Consider the following 23,092-nt stretch of genomic DNA (forward strand, 5'->3'; position numbering starts at 1 on the left):
ACCCTGACATGGAGAGTAGCCAAAATGTGGTACCCGACTTGGAGGTCAGGAGGGAGGATTTCTGTACCGAGCAGCTGCGAGAGCCCACCCTCATGAATGCCAGGGAAAATGTTAAGGTGTTGGATGGGGAACCGGTGGATCCTAATTGGGTGGTGTCCTTTCCCTACATGGCAATTAAAAACAATTTGTTATATCGAGTGATAAAACATGGAGAGGAAGAGGTAGAACAGCTACTGGTTCCCAAACCCTTTCGCAGGATGGTGCTAGACCTGGCTCATGGTCACGTAATGGGGGGACATCTCGGGGTCGAAAAAAACAGGGAGAGAATCACCCAAAGATTCTTCTGGCCCGGTTTGCATGCAGAGGTCAAGGAGTACTGCGAATCGTGCCCCGAGTGCCAAATGTCAGCACCATCGCCCCATTTTCGCAGCCCCCTTGTTCCTCTACCAATAATTGAGGTCCCCTTTGAAAGGATTGGCATGGACCTGGTGGGGCCGGTCGTGAAATCTGCCCGAGGTCACCAGCATATTCTGGTGATCCTGGACTATGCGACTCGCTATCCTGAGGCCATACCCTTGCGTAACACCTCCGCCAAGGTTATTGCCAAGGAATTAGTCCAGGTGTTTAGTCGAGTGGGGATCCCAAAAGAGATCTTGACCGATCAAGGCACCCCTTTTATGTCATGGGTTACCAAGGAATTGTGTAGATTGTACAAAATCTCCGTACTTCTGTCTACCACCCCCAGACAGATGGTCTGGTCGAAAGGTTTAATAAAACATTGAAGAGTATGTTGAAAAAGGTGGTCGACAAGGATGGGAGAGACTGGGATTTTTTGCTACCATATCTCATGTTTGCCATACGAGAGGTTCCACAGGCCTCCACAGGCTATTCCCCCTTTGAGCTCTTGTATGGTAGGCATCCCAGGGGCCTGCTAGATATTGCTAAAGAAACGTGGGAAGGAGAGGTCAGCCCATATAGGAGCATCATAGAGCATGTCTCTTTGATGCAGGACCGAATCGCAGCCGTTCTGCCCCTAGTACGGGAACATATGGAGCGAGCCCAGGAGGCCCAAAGGAGGGTCTATAACCGGGGTGCCAAGGTCCGTACTTTCAACCCGGGGGACAGAGTGTTGGTACTGGTTCCTACGGTAGAAAGTAAGTTTTTAGCCAAGTGGCAGGGTCCCTTTGAGGTTGTCCAAAGGGTGGGGGAGGTAAACTACAAAGTCTACCAGCCAGGGAAAAGGAAACCACACCAAATTTACCATGTAAATCTCTTAAAGCCCTGGAAGGACCGAGAGACTTTACTGGCCACGTCCCTGCCTCCAACAGACCGGATACCCGTGATACCTGACGTTCCCATCACGGATTCCCTGTCCGTAGCACAGCAAAGTGACGTTAGGGCATTCGTGCAGAAAAATAGAGACTTTTTCTCCCCCTTACCCGGACTGACCAACACGATCCAACATGACATAGTGACGGAACCAGGGGTTCGGGTAAATGTAAAACCATATAGAATTCCAGAGGCCCGGCGAGAGGCAGTTGCGGAAGAAATAAAAAATATGTTAGAGTTGGATGTGATCGAGGAGTCTCACAGTGAGTGGTCAAGTCCCATAGTGCTGGTCCCAAAACCTGATGGCAGTATTAGGTTTTGTAATGATTTTAGAAAACTTAACAGTGTGTCCAAATTTGACGCCTACCCGATGCCCCGGGTCGACGAACTTGTGGACAGGCTCGCTACATAACGACCCTAGACCTAACGAAAGGTTATTGGCAGATACCGCTTACTGAATCGGCCAAGGAGAAGACTGCCTTTTCCAATCCTGAGGGCTTGTTTCAGTATAAGCGGATGCCGTTTGGTCTGCACGGAGCCCCTGCATCATTCCAGCGAATGATGGACAAAATTTTGAGACCACATCGCTCGTATGCAGCGGCGTACTTGGACGATGTGGTCATCCACAGCCCAGATTGTGAATCGCACCTGCTCCGTGTACAAGCGGTCGTAGATTCCCTTAGGGAAGCACGGCTCACGGCCAATCCAAAGAAATGTGCCATAGGCCTGGAGGAGGCCAAATACCTTGGGTACATTATTGGCCGGGGGATGGTCAAGCCGCAGACCAATAAGATTGAGGCAATTCAAAAATGGCCCCAACCAGTCAATAAAAAACAAGTGAGGGCCTTCCTGGGCATTACGGGGTATTACAGGCGTTTTATACCCAATTTTGCCACCATTGCCGCCCCCTTGACCGATCTAACGAAGGGTAAGGGGTCGGTCATGGTCAAATGGAACCCCGAAGCCGAGGGGGCATTTCAGAAGTTAAAACAGGCTCTTTGTATGGTACCCGTACTAGTAACCCCGGATTTTAGCCAGGAGTTTGTTATACAGACGGATGCCTCTGAGGTGGGACTAGGGGCCGTACTGTCACAGATCAGGGATGGTGAGGAGCACCCAGTGGTATACCTGAGCAGGAAGCTGAACAAGCACGAGAAAAATTATGCCATTGTAGAAAAGGAGTGTCTCGCCATTAAGTGGGCCTTAGACTCCCTGAGGTATTACCTACTGGGGAGGTCATTTAAGCTGGTCACAGACCATGCTCCCCTGAAGTGGATGTGTGATAACAGGGAGAAAAATGCTCGTGTGACAAGGTGGTTCCTGGCTCTACAGCCTTTTAAATTTGCGGTGGAGCACAGGCCAGGGAAGCTCCAAAATAATGCAGATGCCCTCTCCCGTGTGCACTGTATGGTTGGGTCAAGTGCTCAGCCGCAGGGGCTTGAGCAGAGGGGGAGGATATGTGACGCTATGCGAGGTGCGATACATGATCATAGGTACATTTCACCTCGCATACGTTCTATCATGAGAGACTGAACCGGAATCCATTCCGGGTTTTACAGTCTCTGGGCCTGGCTAGGATTCCGGTCCGGATGTTTGGGTCCACTGGAGTCCACAATCAGCTGGACTTTAAATGTCCAGGAAGAGAGCACAACAGGGTCTGGCTTGAAACTCAGGAAGGGACCTGAGTGAGGGGAGCGCTGAGTGCTGGACTAAAAGGTTTGCTTTACTACATGTTTTGTGGGTGTCAGGGACTAGCCCCACACTGTATAGAGAGGAGATCCTGTTTGTTTAGTTTAGCGCCGGACGGCAAGGATTTAATTTATTGTTTTGTTTATTTTAATCTGCAAACCGTGTATAAATAAAATCTGGCATCCGCCAGACTTAAAAGAAAGTGCCTGCTTACAGACTGTGATTTCAGAAAAGGTGATCCCCACGAGCTAATCCCTCACAATATATATATATCCCCGTTCTCCTCTCACTCATTGTCTCTTTCTACTATAGGAGAAATTGAGTGGGAGGAGAGCGGTCACCACATGGGAGCACAGAGCAATCGACCTGAACCTTCTATAGCGTGGCCTGCAGCTCAAACCCTACTTGCTATTTGGATAACAGCTGTCTGATTATGTCAAGGCTTGCGATACACACACACACACATATATATATATATATATATATATAAAACAAAAACAAACGTGCTGTCTTTGGAAAAGCAAACAATAGCAGCCAGCACAACAAAGGATCAATCTGTGAAATAAACAAAGTAAAGTGTATAGTGCAGTATACTGAACATCTCCCCGCTACTGGCCAGGTTCCACTCCCGTGCTAAAACGTGAAATGCTCTATGTAGGTCGGTTGCGGGCAAAGTGAATCTGATCAAAATAATTTTTTTGCCCCAGCTGCTTTACATGCTCTACAACTCCCGTTAGTAATCCCACTGAAGACCTTTAGGATAGTGAATCCCATTTTTCACGAGTTGATCTGGAAAAATCGCCCGCCCAGGATAAAATTAGAACACCTGCAACGCCCCAAGGATGAGTGGCCTTGCTTTGCCGAATCAGTGGTTGTACTATCTGGCATCACAATTGCAGCACCTGATAGGTACCATGTCTCTGAAGGGGAACAGGCGGGCAGAACCCCCAGCGCCTCTGAGCATATTATGCTCCGGACGGTGGGGGGAGAGTCAATTCCGACAGCGCTCGAGTCCCTAACCTTTGGATGGTCCCAGTGGGAGGAGGCCCTGCAGTCAGCTACCATATGCTCCCTTAATGTGACACAGCGGCTGATGCAACTATATACACTAAGAGTATACTACACGCCCCATAGATTGTATGATATGGGACTGCGGCCCACATCGACTTGTGCGAGATGTAAAAGGGACCATGGGGACCTGATACATATGCTCTGGCGCTGCACCAAGTTGCATGCCTATTGGAAGGGGGTGACAGACACACTAAACGCAGTATTCCAGGTTTCAGTCCCATTAGATCCTAAACAATGTCTCCTGAATCTTCTAGATGAGCTGGAATAGGGACCCCATATTAGGGAAGCCCTCACTAGGGTACTTTTTATGGCCAGAAAACTGATCATGCAGCATTGGAAGTCCGAGTCTCCCCCCACAGTCAGGGAATGGACCACTGCACTTGGTAATGCATCAAGAATGGAGAAGGTTATATACCAACATAGGGGATGCTCTGGAAAATTTGAAAAACTATGGGACATGTGGTTGGGAACACCGGGGCTAGCCCCGGATGACCTAATCACGGACAGACTTTTGAGCTAAATGTGGGTCAAATATGCAGCTTAAGAGGGGCTGGTGTATGGGGGGCGGGTTGACCTGGCACAGATAGGGGCCAGGGGGTAGTGTGGTGGTTGGCTGCGGCTGTATGACCCCTCAGAATGACAATCCCTGTTTAATTACAGTGCTTGTTTTGTTTATGGCCTTGTATGTGTTTGCTATATTTGAGAAGATTGTGGTACTTTGGACTGTATGTGTTAAATTTTGATTAATAAACTTGCTTTTTGGACAACAAAAGTGTATAGTGCAGCGCAGTGTATAGGGTCAAACTACTGCTACTCAGACATTTGCTTATAGCAGAGAGTAATTAAAGTGCATAATAACATATAGAAAGTAAATCAAATATTGACACTCAATAAAACATTTTCATGAAACCAAAAGTGCTTGTGTGTGTATGTATGTATATATAGATATATAAATATATATATATATATATATATATATATAGTCCATAAAGTCATTCCAGTGGATAAAGTGACTTTCTAAGGTGAGTAATTGTAAACTAGTTTGTCTGTAGATATTCCACCGCCATTAGAAAAAAAAGGCTTACCAGACGTGTTGAACCCAACTAGGCACACGCCCAATGAGTCAGAGCTTTTGGTGTAGCACACCCAGGGGAGAGAAGTATATCAGCATATAAAACTTCCAGTACGGACATATGAGGTGGAGGTCCGTCACAATATTGTCGCCAATGGGATTCAACCAGGGATGTAGTGACCACAACTCAAAAGGCGATTCATCAAAATAGTATATTGGTAAAAGAAGAGAGAATAGGCCACATAGTGTGATACCATTTAAAACAGAAAACATTTATTGTATAGGTAAAAATGGGCATTCGCATTTAAGAAGACATTAAAAGCATGTAGATAAAATCAAGTAATGCAGCGGCTTCAGCAGAGCCTGTCCCGATGCATTTCATTCTAATAAGGCTTCATCTGGGAGTGCTGGTCCACTGCGTCATTATAGTAAAAGAGTCACCCCTAATGAGAATCCGCTCCATGATCGCCGAAATTGCAATCACATCACTTCTGGTTTCTAAAGATGGCACCTTGGCTTGCTGTGCAAGTCTCACTCTCTCTCTTGAACCAAGCCTCTTTCTGGGTAAAACCGGAAGCATCAATTCATTCCCGTTCACCCTTTATGGGACTAACATAAACCGTAAGGGCTCTTTCACGCGGAGCGGATCCGTATTGATCTGCTCCGTTAGCCCGTTTGGCTCAGTGGGGATTCCTCCGTTAATCCCCGCTGAGCTGTCGGCGGACAGGGCGGTCCCCGCACACAGTGCAGAGACCGCCCTGTCTCTCCTCCACTCTCCCCTATGGGGAATCGAATGAATACGGACCGTGTGTCCGTATTCATCCGATCCATTCCGCCAGACGGAAGAAAAATAGGGTTTTCTTCCGTCTGAAAAAGTGGAACTTTGCGGACGTGGATCGTTGTGGACGTTAGCGGATGCATCATCCGCTAACGTCTGCAATCCCATAGGGATACATTACAAGTCCGTAAATGGACTTGTAATAAACGGTCCGTTCGTCCGCCCGTGTGAAAGGGCCCTAAGTGTCAAGGAGTGTAAAATGTATCTGTTAAACCGACTAAGTAACATGGCAAGCCCTATGACTGGAAGAAGGGACTCTTTCTGATGGTCTAAGCGGCTGAGCGCCAACAAAATGGCGCCCGGAGCGGGAAGCACCGTTCTCTAGAGGCAGCCACAACAAACAAGGTGCCTGAGCTAGCCACCAGTGCGGTGCAAGCCTCGCTATGAAAAAAATGTAGATGGTTTCAGGGTGTCCGCGTCTTGGTAATATACCGGAAGTGTCTGCTATCTGATTATCACAAAACTTGGACAGTGACACAAAAGTGACAAGGCATCAATGGGGCCAAATTTGAATGCAGTAATTAAATGAATAAAACTAAATATGGCAGAAAAGTTATATATAGATGTATACTTGAAATAATTGATAATGTATGAATAGTTTATCTGAAACACGAATGACAGGGAAGTGGTCTTCACGATGGGGGTCTCTACAATAAAATGTATTACATATATGGTACATACAAAGATCACATGAAACCCAACATATATATTACAAGATAAAAAATTGGTTAAGTGAACATATTTAAACTACGAAAACAGAGAAAATTCACACCTAAGTCTAGACTACAGGCCCCTATTTTATGTGCCTTAATTATACTGGTTACATTTAATAGGGTTAGGCTTTGTTGCAAAATTAATATCCCATTCTACATTGATTCCCCACAGAGCTCATAAATCCAATAAGTCTCGAGTTGGCAACGAGGAATGTAGCTATCAAATCACCATAAAACCCGTACCCTCAAGTTTGCGATTATGGTGTTCCCTATAAAGTTTGGTATCGCCACTTTTTATTTTGGCAATATGTTCTCCTACGCGGATTGAAACATTTTGGGTAGTGCGTTCAACGTATTGTTTCCCGCATGGACATGTTATCAAATATACAACAAATCTAGTGGCACATGTGTAGAACCCTTTGATCGGGTATACCCGATCTCCAGGAATTTTGACCTCCCACGTGTTTTATGAGAACATACAACACATTTTTTTACAAAAATAATATCCCTTTATGGAAAAAGGAAGGGCGAACAGGTGGATTAATTATATTTGGAGCAATTTTCCCTCGTAAAGAAGAAGCTCCCTTGAAAGTAACCTTAGCTTGTTCAGACATCAAGGGACACAACGCTTTGCCAGTTCTAAGGACATTGCAAAAAAGTCTGAAACTTGAACTGGTGTGTATTAAGCTCGATTTCTGAATCCAGAAAATGTACCTTCGTATAACTAAATTCATAAGTCAAGGAGATACCTTGTCATTAGAATTTAGAGTGGAGAAAAAGGACTTCAAAGATTCAGGGACTGCCATCCCAGAGGAGGAGGGAGTCTATATACCTGGCCCATAGGACCAGGGAGGTACCTCCCTCAGAAAAGATGACATCCTCCCCCCACTGGGCCATAAATTGGCGAGGCTTGGGGCAAACTTCGCCCCCATAGCCACACCCATTCGCTGGATAAAAAAACCTACGATCGAACCAAAAATAGTTGTGTTCGGTTGCGAATTCGAGCAATTTGATGATGTAATTGCTTTGTATTTCTGTAATGGAAATATCCTTTCTCAAAAAATGGCTGACAGCTTTGATCCCCAAAATGTGGGCATACAGGTATATAACGAGGCCACATCAGCCGTGACCAATATATAGTCACCCTGTATATCAATCCCTTCCAGTAATTTAATATTATTATGTCACAAATGTCACGGTACCAAGACATTATAGGGAACACCATGATCACAAACTTGACGGTACAAGTTTTATGGTGATTGATATCTACATTTCTCCGTGGAGGGGCGGGGCATGGACAAGAGGCGTTTCCCAACTCAAAACTTATTGGATTTAGGAGCTCCGTTCCTACCATCCATGGGAATCAATGTAGAATGGGATATTAATTCATTTCTGAACAAAGCCTAGCCCTATTAAATATTACCAATATAATTAAGGCACATATTATAATAGGGGCCTGTAGTCTAGGCTTGGGTGTTAATTTTCTCGGTCTTCGTAGCAGTTTAAATATGTTAATTTAACCAATTTTTTTATCTTGTAATATATGTTAGGGTTCACGTGATCTTTGTATGTACACGCAATACATTTTTTGTAGAAACCCCCATCGTGAAGGCCACTTCACTGTCAGTCTCAGATAAACTATTCATCCATTATCAATTATTTCACGTATACATCTATATATAACTTTTCTGCCATATTTAGTTTTATTCATTTTAATTATTACATTAAAATTTGGCCCCATTGATGCCTTGTCACTTGTGTGTCACTGTCCAAGTTTTGTGATAATCGCATAGGAGACACTTTTGGTTTAATTACCAAGACGCGGCCACCCGGAATCCATCTACATTTTATTCAGTGCGAGGCTTGCATCGCACCGGTTGCTAGCTTGGGCGCCATGTTTGTTGTGGCTGCCTCTAGAGAAACGTGCTTCCCGCTCTGGGCGCTTAGACCATCAGAAAGAGTCCCTTCTTTCGGTCACAGGGCTTGCCATGTAACTTAGTCAGTTTAACAGATACATTTTACACTCCTTGACACTTTAGGCCCAGATTCACAGAGTGTGGGCGCACATTACGCCGCCGTATCGCAAACGCTGTACGCCACGCCGGCGTAGCGCAGAGAGGCAAGCATTGAATTCAGCAAGCCAGTGCTCCCAACGCTGCGCCAGTGTGGGATTCAAAGGCATATGCCAGCGTAGGTGGAAGTGACCCATGCAAATGAGGCATGACCCCATGCAAATGATGGGCCAAGCACCAGATACGTATCACGAACTGCGCATGCGCCGCGGACGCATCCCCCTGCGCCTAACCACGTCGGAACAACTGCCTAAACTACGCCGGATCACTGTGTACGGCGTGAACGTAACCTACACCCAGCCAGACACACGTCCAACGTAAAATACGCCGGCTTGTGTTCCCTGGTGCAGACCTTCGCATGTCTGTTGCTGGATTGCACCTCCTTTATGGGGCATAACTTTACGCCGGACGTACAACTTACGCGCACCTCTCATAGCCTGCGTCGGCGCACGCAGGTTCGTGAATCGCTGTATTTCCCTAATTTGCATGTTTAAATGGCTAATCAATGGGAGCGGCACTATGCGCCCAGCCTAAATCTGCGCCCACCCTACACCGGCGTAAGCAAGTTACGGCGGCGGGGTGTAGTCTGTTTTTAGGCGCATATCTGTTCGTGGGTCTTGCGCACAGATACGACGGCGTAACTTGTTCTACGTCGGTGTAAGTGCTTTGTGAATCTGGGCCTTAGTGTTTATGTTAGTCAGTTCCATAAAGGGTGAACGGGAACAAACTAATACTTCCAGTTTTACCAGAAAGAGGCTTGGCTTGGTTCACCTATATGGTTAGCACTGTATATTAAAGTGAGGCTTGCACAGCACACACCAAGAGGCCATCTTTAGAAACCGGAAGTAAAGTGATTGAAATTTCGGCGATCATGGAGCTGGCTCTCATTAGAGGGGACTCTTTTACTATAAATACGCAGAGGCCCAGCACCCCCAGATGATGCCTTATTAATGATAAAATGTGTCGGGGCAGGCTCTGCTAAAGCCACTGTGTTACTTGATTTTATCTACAGGCTTTTAATGTCTTCTTAAATGGTTAGAAGAGTGGACGATGTGTGACATAAGGTTCTAAATGTTGTGCATAAAATGACAAATCAAAGCCCCCCAAATGACCTCATTTTGGAAAGTAGACACCCAAGCTATATGCTGAGAGGCATGTCGAGTCCATGGAATATTTTATATTTTGACACAAGTTGTGGGAAAAATATTTTAATTTTTTTGCACAAAGCGGTCACTAAATGATATATTGCACAAACATGCCATGGGCATATGTGGAATTATACCCCAAAAAACATTCTGTTGCTTCTCCCGAGTACGGGGATACCACATGTGCGAGACATTTTGGGAGCCTAGCCGTGTACGGGACCCCAAAAACCAAGCACCGCATTCAGGCTTTCTAAGGGTGTGCATTGTTTATTTCACTCCTCACTGCCTATCACAGTTTCAGGGGCCATGTAATCAGGGCCGGCCTTAGGTGTTCAGGCGCCCTGTGCGAGCTAATCCTGTGGCGCCACCCCCCCCCCCCTATCTTTACCCCTCGCCCCCTGGTCACCTAAACATACACAAAGAGGAAAAAAATATTGTAACAAATAACACTGCAATCTTTTTTAAACATATACTGTTCAATCTCCACACACATATAATACTGAATGAATAGTGGTATAATTCCACTTCAAAATGTGTTGTGCTAATATCCAATTTATAAACTCCTTTTGGAGTTAGATACGTTGGATATTAGCACAGTGCATTTTGGAATGGATTTACGCCACTATTCATACAGTGACCTGACTACACTGACCTGTCCTGACTGCACTGACCTGACCTGCATACACTGACCTGACTACACTGACCTGACCTACATACATACACAATCACTGACGTCACCTACCTCAGCCATGGTGTGCGGCGCCAGCACGCCCAATGTGCCCATCATAGCGATGCAGCCAGGGAGCTTAGGAGCCAAGGAGGAGAGCCGCCGAGCAGGAAGCAGGGATGTGGCGCAGCGGGCAGCCGTGGTGTGCCCATCATACATAGATATGCAGCCAGCCAGAGGAGGCTCAGGAGCCGTGGAGAGCCTCCGAACCGAGCGGGGATATCGCATGGCGCGCCGGGCGGCATTGTAATTCCCAGCCCACCCCTAATGACACCCCTGGGAGGGGGTGTGACCCAGAGAGAGAGAGGGGGGGTGACACAGAGAGAGGGGGGTGACAGAGAGAGAGGGGGTGACAGAGAGCGAGGGGGGGTGACAGAGAGAGAGGGGGTGGCACAGAGAGAGAGGGGGTGGCACAGAGAGAGAGGGGTGACACAGAGTGAGAGAGGGGGGGTGACAGAGAGAGAGAGAGAGAGAGAGAGGAGGGGGGTGACAGAGAGAGAGGAGGGGGGTGACAGAGAGAGAGGAGGGGGGTGACACAGAGAGAGGGGAGGGGGGTGACACAGAGAGAGGGGAGGGGGGTGACAGGGAGAGAGAGAGGGGGGTGACAGAGAGAGAGGGGGTGACACAGAGAGAGAGAGGGGGGTGACACAGAGAGAGGGGGGTGACACAGAGAGAGGGGGGGTGACACAGAGAGAGGGGGGGGTGACACAGAGAGGGGGGGGTGACACAGAGAGAGGGGGGGGATGACACAGAGAGAGAGAGAGAGGGGGGTGACACAGAGAGAGAGAGGGGGGTGACACAGAGAGGGGGGTGACACAGAGAGAGGGGGGGTGACACAGAGAGAGAGAGAGGGGGGTGACACAGAGAGAGAGAGAGGGGGGTGACACAGAGAGAGAGAGGGGTGTGACACAGAGGGGGGGTGACACATCATAGCGATGCAGCCAGGGAGCTTAGGAGCCAAGGAGGAGAGCCGCCGAGCAGGAAGCAGGGATGTGGCGCAGCGGGCAGCCGTGGTGTGCCCATCATACATAGATATGCAGCCAGCCAGAGGAGGCTCAGGAGCCGTGGAGAGCCTCCGAACCGAGCGGGGATATCGCATGGCGCGCCGGGCGGCATTGTAATTCCCAGCCCACCCCTAATGACACCCCTGGGAGGGGGTGTGACCCAGAGAGAGAGAGAGAGGGGGGGGTGACAGAGAGAGCGAGGGGGGGTGACAGAGAGAGAGGGGGTGGCACAGAGAGAGAGGGGTGACACAGAGAGTGAGAGAGGGGGGGTGACAGAGAGAGAGAGAGAGAGGAGGGGGGTGACACAGAGAGAGAGGAGGGGGGTGACACAGAGAGAGGGGAGGGGGGTGACACAGAGAGAGGGGAGGGGGGTGACACAGAGAGAGGGGAGGGGGGTGACACAGAGAGAGGGGAGGGGGGTGACACAGAGAGAGGGGAGGGGGGTGACAGGGAGAGAGAGAGAGAGGAGGGGAGTGACACAGAGAGAGAGGAGGGGAGTGACACAGAGAGAGAGGAGGGGAGTGACACAGAGAGAGAGGAGGGGGTGACACAGAGAGGGGGGGTGACAGAGAGAGAGAGAGAGAGGGGGGTGACAGAGAGAGAGAGAGAGGGGAGTGACACAGAGAGAGAGGAGGGGGGTGACACAGAGAGAGAGGAGGGGGGTGACACAGAGAGAGAGGAGGGGGGGTGACACAGAGAGAGAGGAGGGGGGGTGACACAGAGAGAGAGGAGGGGGGGTGACACAGAGAGAGAGGAGGGGGGGTGACACAGAGAGAGAGGAGGGGGGGTGACACAGAGAGAGAGGAGGGGGGTTGACAGAGAGAGAGAGAGGGGGGTTGACAGAGAGAGAGAGAGGGGGGACGACAGAGAGAGAGAGGGGGGACGACAGAGAGAGAGGGGTGACGACAGAGAGAGAGGGGTGACGACAGAGAGAGAGGGGTGACGACAGAGAGAGAGGGGTGACACAGAGAGTGAGAGAGAGAGGGGGTGACAGAGAGAGAGAGGAGGGGGTGACACAGAGAGAGAGGAGGGGGTGACACAGAGAGAGAGGAGGGGGTGACAGAGAGAGAGGAGGGGGGTGACACAGAGAGAGAGGAGGGGAGTGAAACAGAGAGAGAGGAGGGGAGTGAAACAGAGAGAGAGGAGGGGAGTGACACAGAGAGAGGAGGGGTGTGACACAGAGAGGGGGGGTGACAGAGAAAGAGAGAGGGGGGTGACAGGGAGAGAGAGAGGGGGGTGACAGAGAGAGAGGGGGTGACACAGAGAGAGAGAGGGGGGTGACAGAGAGAGGGGGGGTGACACAGAGAGAGGGGGGGTGACACAGAGAGGGGGGGTGACACAGAGAGAGGGGGGGGTGACACAGAGAGAGAGAGGGGGGTGACACAGAGAGAGGGGGGGGTGACACAGAGAGAGAGAGAGGGGGGTGACACAGAGAGAGAGAGAGGGGGGTGACACAGAGAGAGAGAGGGGTGTGACACAGAGGGGGGGTGACAGAGAGAGGGGGGGTGACAGAGAGAGAGAGAGAGAGAGAGAGAGAGGGGGTGACACAGAGAGAGAGAGAGGGGGTGACACAGAGAGAGAGAGAGGGGGTGACACAGAGAGAGAGAGAGGGGGTGACACAGAGAGAGAGAGAGGGGGTGACACAGAGAGAGAGAGAGGGGGTGACACAGAGAGAGAGAGAGGGGGTGACACAGAGAGAGAGAGAGGGGGTGACACAGAGAGAGAGAGAGGGGGTGACACAGAGAGAGAGAGAGAGAGAGAGAGAGAGAGAGAGAGGGGTGACACGGAGGGGGGGTGATTGACAGGAAGGGGTCTGACAGAGCAGATGAGACCGACCTTAGGGAGACACACAGCAGGTGGGAGCAGGAGCGCTGCGCGGCCAATCGCAGACCTTCATGCTGACCCGTTCGGCCCATTACAGGGCACGCGCTGGTCTCAGACACACAGCAGGCAGGAGCAGGCGCACCGATCGCAGACCTTCTGGGCTCAGACCGCACCGCATAGTGTGAGTGACATGACACTGATACTGTAGTGGGCAAAGGATGCACGGCGCCACTCCAGATGCAGCCGGGGCCAGAGATCCGCTGCCACTGGCCACATTATGGTGGAATTTGTGCCCGGGTTTCCGCGAGCTGTGATGACCGCACGGCGCCCCTACTGTCCATGGCGCCTTGTGCAGTCGCACGGCTCGCACACCCCAAAGGCCGGCCCTGCATGTAATGCCCAAATGTTTCAACCCCCCCCAAAATGACCCAATTTTGGAAAGTAGACACCCCAAGCTATTTGCTGAGAGGTAGGGTGAGTATTTTGCAGATCTCGCTTTTTGTTTTGAAAATGTAAAAAAAAAAAAAAAAAAATTGTTCTTTTCTTTCTTTATTTTCAAAAACAAATGAGCTGTAAAATACCATGCCTCTCAGCAAATAGCTTGGGGTGTCTACTTTCCAAAATGGGGTCATTTGGGGGGGGGTTGTGCCATCTGGGCATTCCATGCTGCACTTAGAAATCTTGAAGGCGGTGCTTGGTTTTAATGGGTTCTGTACATGGTTAGGCTCCCAAAAAGTTCCACACATGTGGTATCCCCGTACTCAGGAGAAGCAGCAGAATGTATTTTTGGGTGTAATTCCACATATGCCCATGGCATGTGTGAGCAATATATCATTTAGTGACAACTTTTTGTAATTTTTTTGGGGCTCAACATGCCTCTCAGCAATTCCCTTGGGGTCTTCTTTCCAAAATGGGGTCATTTGGGGGGGTTTTGTACTGCCCTGCCATTTTAGCACCTCAGGAAACGAGATAGGCAGTCAAACTAAAAGCTATGTAAATTCCAGAAACTGTACACTACTTTGTAGATGCTACAACTTTTGCGCAAACCAAAAAATATACGCTTGACTTTTTTTTTTTTTTACCAAAGACACGTGGCTGAATAAATTTTGACCTAAATGTATGACTAAAATTGAGTTTATTAGATTTTTATTATAAACAAAAAGTAGAATTTTTTTTTTTAATTGTTTTTTTTCCGCTTATAGTGCAAAAATAGGATTTTTTGTATTCACCGTGAAATCCTTTTCTCCGTCGTCCATGGACACAGCTCTTTAAATCTTGACAAGTGAGTTATGTTCCTGTTCACAGGAGAGGACTAGGCAGAAACATGTTAGATAATTAAATACATGTTAATTTAACCGAGTTGAACAGCCCTGCCCAGGGGGCGGTCCCCTCCAGACATAACCCTCCTCCCTGCAGTATGCAGCCTCAGTTCACAACAAGCAGTACAAACCTAAAAAAGGAGGGATGGGTGCTGTGTCTGTTCATGGACGACAGAGAAAAGGATTTTACGGTGAGTACAAAAAAATCCTATTTTTTTGTACATGGACAGACACAGCTCCTTAAAGTGGTTGTAAACCGCATAAACAATTTATTTTCAAACCTGCAAGGCAAAAGGCATAATCAGCTAGTATGCACCGCATACTAGCTAATTATGAAATACTTACCTCGGAACGAGGTGAAGAACACTTACCTGGTCCACGCCGAGCGAGATGTCATCTTGCTCCGGCGTGTCTTCCGGGTATCGCCGCTCCAGCGCTGTGATTGGCTGGAGCGGCGATGACGTCACTCCTGCGCGTGCGCGCAGGAGATTTAAAATCGGCAAGGGTCGGCGGCTGCCGGTCATTTCGCCGTGGATTCCCTCCTGCGCATGCGCCGATGCAATCAGCGGCGCATTGCGAGGGGAATATCTCCTAAACTGTACAGGTTTAGGAGATATTCTTTATACCTACAGGTAAGCCTTATTATAGGCTTACCTGTAGGTAAAAGTCAAAAAGTGGGTTTACAACCACTTTAAATCTTGACAAGTGGGACGTCCCCAAGCAGTGTCAAAAACGAGGGGTGGGAACAGTATCAGTAAAACCAATTAAACTTCACCCCAAAAACAAGCAGAGCTCCTCAACGGAGGAGTTGCATTTTTAACCAGCCGGCTGCAAAACCTTGCGGCCGAAAGAAGCATCAGAAGATGCACTCACATTAACCTTGTAAAAATTTGGAAAAAGTGTGAGCGGACGACCAAGTCGCCGCCTTGCACACCTGTGAGACAGACGCTTGATGTCGGAAAACCCAAAAAGCCCCAATTGCCCTGGTCGAAAGTGCCGTGACCGGAAAGGGGGCATCCGCCCCCTAAGAGCAAAGGCCTGCATGACGGTCTGCCTGATCCACCGAGAAAATGTGGCCGACGAGACCGCCAGGCCCCTTTTGTAGACCCGACACAAAAAGTGCGTCAGCTCTCTGAATATGAGCCATAGCAGGTAGATACACCCGCAAAGCGTGTACCACGCCTAAAGAATGAAGCGCAACCTCCTTAGGATGCGCCGGCCGAGGACATAAGGATGGAAAAACAAAGTCCTTATTCAGGTGAAAGGCCGAAAACCACCTTCGGAAGAAAGGAAGGTTGCGGGCACACCACTGCCCTATCCATATGGAGGATAAAGTACAGAGAATTGCAATGCAAGGCCGCCAACACAGAAACCCTTCTGACAGGGTTTTTGTGTTGTGTTTTTGGTAATGGCCACCAAAAAAAGCCACCTACTGAGATGGCGTCAAGAGAAGAATCTCTCTGATGTTTACAAAAGGAAGGTTCCTGAAGAACCGAAAGCACCAGGGTCAAAACTCATGGGAGATCCACTTCTCACAGTCCTATAAGAAACCCCTAGTACTTATATCTACTGATGCTGAAAAAGCATTCGATAGGGTGGATTGGAAGTTTTTAAAAATAATTATACAATATATAGGACTGGGAGAAGGGATGCAAAAATGGATTATGAGTTTATATTCTCAACCGAAAGCCAGAGTTAAGATAAACGATACCATCTCTGAACCCTTTGCTATATGTAACGGGACACGTCAAGGGTGCCCCCTATCACCAATTATCTTTATCTTGACGTTGGAACCTTTCCTAAGAACAATAAGGCTGAATACAGATATTAGGGGTATCTGTGTAAAAGGAGGGGAACATAAACTCGCAGCATTTGCGGATGATTTGATGTTTTTCCTAACTATGCCAGTGCTATCTCTCCCCCCACTGTTATCAGAAATTGATAAATATGGGTCACTCTCTAATTTTAAATTGAATTACAATAAATCGGAAGCAATGGGGGTAGAGATAAGTATGGCACAACAACAGCAATTAAAGACTTTTTTCTTGTTTAAATGGACAAACTCACACATAGTGTACCTTGGGACTAAAATACCAAAGAAATTAAATAGAATTCTGGAATTAAATTTGGTACCATTGGGAAGACAAATTAAGTTAGACCTGCAGAAATGGGATAAAGAAGTCTTTACTTGGTTTGGCAGAATCAACATCATAAAGATGAATGTAATGCCGAGGTTGTTATACCTACTACAGATGCTTCCAACGAGGATACCTCAGGGGTTTCTAAGAGACGTCAGAGCAAAGTTTGCGGGATTTATATGGGCAGGGAAACCAGCCAGAGTGCGTAGAGAGATTTTAACGCTACCAAAGGAAAAAGGGGGGGGGGTGGTACATCTGTCAAGAGTACTGGATTGGTGCGTCACACCAAAAGACAAACCATGGATCATTTTGGAACAGGCAATGTCGGAACTACCATTAGAAGGCCTAATTTGGTTAAGTGACTCCACGATACCACAGACAGTTAAACGACATCCAACGATAGGTGTGGTTAAAAAGATTTAAAAATAAATAAATAGACCAACGGAAGTGAGTCAGATGATACCAATTTTGGGCAACCCGGCTTTTGTACCTGGTTTAAAGGACCCAGGTTTTCTAAATGTGAAAAGACTGGGTAAAACCAGATTAACACATTTCATGAGGAATAACCATATAATGTCAAGTGAGGAAATAGAAAGTGAATTATCAGAAGATCTGGATCCATATAGAAGGAGACAGCTAAGGGCATACCTTCGATCAATCTTGGGGCAGTCGACGGAGATTGCGACATTGTCTGAATTTGAGAAGCTATGTCTAAAAGGAGACTCGCTGAGACATTCGCTATCTGTTTTATATCCTAGTGAACGAACTAAAAGCTCCACAAGAATTAGGTTATATGCAGGCCTGGGAGAGAGATCTAGGGGTAACCTTTTCAGAGAATCAAAAGAACAAAATATTTGAATTTACCCACAAGGCATCATTAGCATCTAAATACCAGGAGGGGGGGGGTACAAGATTTTGAGTAGGTGGTATAGGACCCCGGTAGTTTTGAATCAGATCTCTCCATTGGTGTCGAACCTTTGTTGGCGTTGTCAAAAAGAAGAGGGCACTTTGTTACATATCTTTTGGGAGTGTGAAGGAGTAAAAGACTTTTGGAAAATGGTATCCGAGGTAATTGAAGAAATAACTGAAGTAGCTCTCGGAGAGAATCCGGCGACATATTTGTTGTTTGACATTCCGATTTCATTGGAAAAATATAAAAAATCTTTGGTAAGACATTTGCTCACAACAGCTAAAGCATGTATTCCGGTTCTCTGGAAAAGTAATATCTCACCAAGTAGACCACAATGGTTTGCAAAAATTACTGAAATTCAGCATATGGAAAATCTTACAATGGCCCTAAGGGAACAAGAGGACACGTTTAGGGAAATCTGGGCCCCCAATATTAGATACAAGGAACGAGGGGAATGGGGTAGGGAGGAGGGGTAGTGGGGAAGAAGGAAAATAAATATATATATTTTTTTGTTTTTGTTTATGCTTCTGCTGGTTGGACATACAGTTTTGGAGCAGGGGGGGTGGGTATAACAGGGGGAGACCCCAGGTTACTGACACCTTAAACAGGGAGAGAACACGTTAAGCGTTTAGCTAATGGGAAGTAGTAGAATTGTCAGGTAAACCTCTACTTGTTTTTTGCTTAATTAGGAATAAGAAAATGTTGTTAAGAGAAAGGTTATTCATGATTAAAAAAACCTGAATTGTGGCTGAAATGTATGACGTTTAATTGTGATGTGTTATCCCTGTGTGAGGGGAAAAAAAATGGAAAAAAAGAATAAAAAAAAAAAAAAAAAAAAAAAACCTCATGGGAGTACAGGTGGGTCAAGAGGAGGGAAGTCATGACGAAACCTCCTTGAATAGAAGGAACCCACCAGAGAATGGGCCCACGAAAGGCCACTGAAGACACAGCCAAGGCTGAAATCTGTCCCTAACCGGTGCTTAAGGCAATTTCCAGATCCACTCCAGGCTGTAAAAACAGCAGGACTCTGGACACCGAGTACGTCCGTGGACGGAACCCCATCTTTTCGCACAAAGAGATGAAGGCCTTCAAGGTGCGAAGGTAGATCCTCCTGAAAGAAGACTACCGTGCCCTCAGCATGGTTGAGATAACCGAGTCGGACAGACCCCGGTCTCCTAAAACCTGGCTTCCAATAGCCACGTTGTGAAAGCCAGCGACTGTACAACAGGATGAAGTATGGGACCTTGAGACAGAAGGTCTTCCCGCATTGGCAACTGCCAGGGTACATCCGCCACCAGGCGCCCAAGATCGGCGTGCCATGGACGCCAAGGCCAATCTGGAGCAATTTGAATCGTCAGGATCGCTTTGGCCTCCACTCTGTGGAACAGCCGGGGAAAAATGGAGAAAAGGCATAAAGTAGCTGATACTGACCCCACAGGGCCACCAACGCGTCAGACGCGACTGTACAGGGATCACTAGACCTGACCATGAATTTTGACACCTTGCGGTTGAGACGAGCGGCCAGGAGATCCTTGCAGGAGGTGTGGCTCACAGCACATGGGAGTTGAAACACCTCTGAGTGCCAAGACCAGTCGCCCTGGTCCAGCATCTGGCAACTCAGGTAGTTTGCCTGCCAGTTTACCAGATAGTAGACCCAAGCCACTGCTGTGGCGTTGTCTGGCTGAATCCTGATCGAGCGACCATGCAACCTCCTCGACCACGAGGAAAAGCATAGCCCGATCACCCGGAGTTCTAGGACATTGATCGTTAGGCGGGATTCCGCTAGAGTCCAGCGCCCCCGGGCCACCCAGACCCCCCCCAGACGCCCTCCTCAACCCGTGAGGCTGGTGTCCTTCGTAATCACTGTCCACTGGAAGGGAAGAAAACTCCCCCGATTGAAGCCAAAGATCTCAGCCACCAATTCAGAGACGGACTAGGTGGCTTAACTGAATCTGGCGATCCAGAGACAAAGGATATTTGTACCACTTGGACAGTATCTCCCTCTGCAAACACGAGTGTGGAACTGGGCATACGGTACCGCCACGAAGGAGGCAACCAATAGGTCCAGGACTCGCATGCAAAAAAACTGAGATATGACCGATTGCGTGATGCCAACAGCCACACTGCAGACTGAAGAGTCTGCAATTTCTCCAGGGGAAGAAAGACCTTTGCCACCGAGGAGTCCAGAATCAACCCTAGGTACTCCAAATGCTGAGCTGGAGGGTCTGACTGGCTATAGACACATCCTCCTCTAAGAAAGACATCCAAGTAGCCCACAATGGCAAGCCTCACTGTCCCAGCAAAGCCCACCTTCTGAAGACACTTGACGCTAGGCCAAAAGGAGGAGCCACAACTGACAGTGGTCCTCCCTACCGTGAAGCGCAGAAACCTCTGGTGACCTGCGCAAAGTGTGGTCTGCAAGTATGCGTCCTTGATGTCCAAGGACGCCAGAAACTTCCCCGAATGGAGCGCAGCTACCACCAAACGAATAGAGTCCCTGCGGAACAACCCAACTCTCATTAAGGTATTTATGCCCCAGTAAGGCAGACCGACGAGCCGGAAGAAGAGACACATGAGGGAAGAATCTGTTTGGTGGATAGGAAGAACCCTATCCAGTACTCCAAATAGACCACCTCGCAGACCCACTGGTCAGAGAGCAGGGAGGTTCACTGAGCTGAGAACCTGCAAAACCGTCGCCCCACCCATGAGACGGGCCGCGGAAGGCTACATCGTCAGGTTTGGGTGCGGCTACGCACCCAGGGACGTACCCATCCCCCAGCTGAGCCTGTGGACAAGGGAGTATTACCCCGCGGGCCCTGACGACAAAGTACCGCAAGTACCGCCTCTGAACGGGGAATGAAGGACCCAGCACACGTGCGGCCCCTTTCTCCAGGTGGACTGAGGGAGGAGAGTGCTCTCACCCCCAGTGACATCTTGATAATGTCATCCAACGAGGTACCAAAAAACCTCCCACCCCTGAAGGGTAAATCAGCCAGGGCTCTTTTGGTCAGCAGACCAGCATTCCAGCAAAATCACAACCGAAACAGAGGCTTCTGGGCATTGAGGATGCAGCATCCCGTGCCGCATCACAGACCTATACAAGGCCCTTGACCAACAGGTCAGCCAGTCTAACAAATTAGGGAGGGAGCTGGTGCTTCTCCACAGTCAAGTGCAAAACCTTGCCCAGTCAATGTCTGAGACACCAAGGGTGCGGCCACAACAGGCCGCGATGCAGACCCCAGCATAGTAAACATGAAGCGGGTCAGCGCCTCGGACCTCCCATCAGTAAGGTCCTTGAGGCCAGGGGTCCCTTCTATAGGGAGAGAGGTCACCCCCATTTGACAGGGGGCCACTACCCGAGGAGATTTTTTTTAACTCTTCTCAAAAGGAGTACTGAAACCCCAGGCGCTGAGGAACTACAAGGACTTCTGCAGCCTTTCCCATTCCTTATTAATGAACTAGTCAAAAGAAAATATAAGGAAAACCTTCACAGAGCAGTCTGATTTGTGCGCTAAAAAAAGACCGAGCCCCCAGAGGAAACCTCTGCTGCACCAGGCAGCATCTACCATATTGTTTAAATCAAGATGGTCATTACAGCATAGGCACTTTGCCGACCTCTCTGTGATCCACATTTAACAGAGGCAATTCTTTTGGAACAGCTGGAGCCAACAATTAACACTGAGAGACGCTTAATCTTTGACAAAGCTCATCCATAGGACTGTTCGATCAATATAACCCTCTGAGGTATCACAGATTCAGGATTACTATAGATTCCTGGCACATCCACAACTGCTTTAGGACAAGTTATATTAGCAATCAGGCACAATTCTTTAGCCCTCCATTACACGATCCTTATTCCTCCAATTTTTCTCCCCCGCAGGGACGCACATGTTGGAAGTTCATAACTCTTTCCTTATGATTATTTAACTGAACTATACAGTGCATTACCGTGCAGGAATCCCAACAAGTGCGGTAAATTTGGAACCCGGACTGCTTTTTTGGTTATTTGTTGTCTATGTTAGTCCATGCTTTGTTTGTGTTGTTTGTTTGCACACACACACACAATAAACCATGTTTATTGGTGCAACACTTGCCGGCTATTAGTAGATGGTTTTTAGTATCAGCTATTGGTAGCGTCATTTTGTAATTAATTATCCAAGATTAACTTTTTGTACTATTTCAATAAAAATCCTTTGACCCTTATCATTGTCCATTACTACCTTAGTAGCCCCTTATATCCCATGGGGGTACTCCACTCTTGGTTCTCTCCTGTGGGATATTACCCTATTTTGTATGCAAGTTTTTGGCTACGGCGGTAACCTCCTGATAGGAGTGACTACACAACAGGGTCCTTGGGTATGATCAATAGAATTGCAGTAGGGGCATGTTCACCTTTTCTAGTTAATGTATCATAAGGGAGTTCCATACAGTGCACTGACAAGTGCTCTGCACACATGTCTGGAGTGTGGGAGGAAACCGGAATACCCAGAGAAAACCCATGCAGACACAGGGAGAAAGCATGCAATCTCCAGGCAGTTTAGCGTCGGAGTCCGGACTCAAACCCGTGACTCTCCTGCTGCCAGGTGAGGGAGCGAACCACTACACAATTGTGATGCCTATACCAACCCAAGTGAGAAGTCCCCCTCACAAGGAACGTTCTGGTCCACATACACGAACAATACAGAACCAGGGACGTGACAGCCAGGTCCCAGTCTGACAGAGCAGTCCCTAGGGGATGGTGGGGGAGGGGGGCACCATTTAACCCCCCCTTAACACCCGCACGCTGCTCCAACAAAGTGTCCATGAACTGCAGGTGCAGGAGCTCCAGCAGCCACCTCTGGCATGTTTTGAGAGGAAGAACCAGACACTGACTCCATCTATAACAGCTCTCAGGGACACATTTGAGACCTGAAGAAAACCCACCCTCCTTGCTGCGCTGACCGGGGGTTACCCAGGGGACTCACCAATCACCGGAGACCGTTCAGCGCCACTGCCTACCCTCAGAACACAGCGTGTGCTTGTGAGGAGAAATGCTGTGAGGTAAAGCTGCTCAAAACATCACAAGGACATCTGTGCTGCACACTGAGAAGCTTGGCACTACAGGCAAAATCACCTCCAAAATGGCCGCCGGACACCTCAGAGCAGGAACGGCTACAGAAACATGGCCACCCGCAATAATAAACTGCGCCATAGCGCGGCCACAACAAAATGGCCGCCGATGGGAATTTCTAATGGAAGCAG

At 48.4% G+C, this 23,092-nt stretch overlaps 1 protein-coding gene across 4 annotated transcripts in view; it reads right to left on the reverse strand.

Moving 5' to 3' along the window:
• The window catches only part of MED25 (mediator complex subunit 25), a 555,669-nt gene that overhangs the window by 56,019 nt on the left and 476,558 nt on the right, over positions 1-23,092 (reverse strand). The window lies entirely within an intron of this gene.

This window comes from Rana temporaria, chromosome 10 (genome assembly GCF_905171775.1).
Source record: "Rana temporaria chromosome 10, aRanTem1.1, whole genome shotgun sequence".
NCBI lineage: Eukaryota > Metazoa > Chordata > Amphibia > Anura > Ranidae > Rana > Rana temporaria.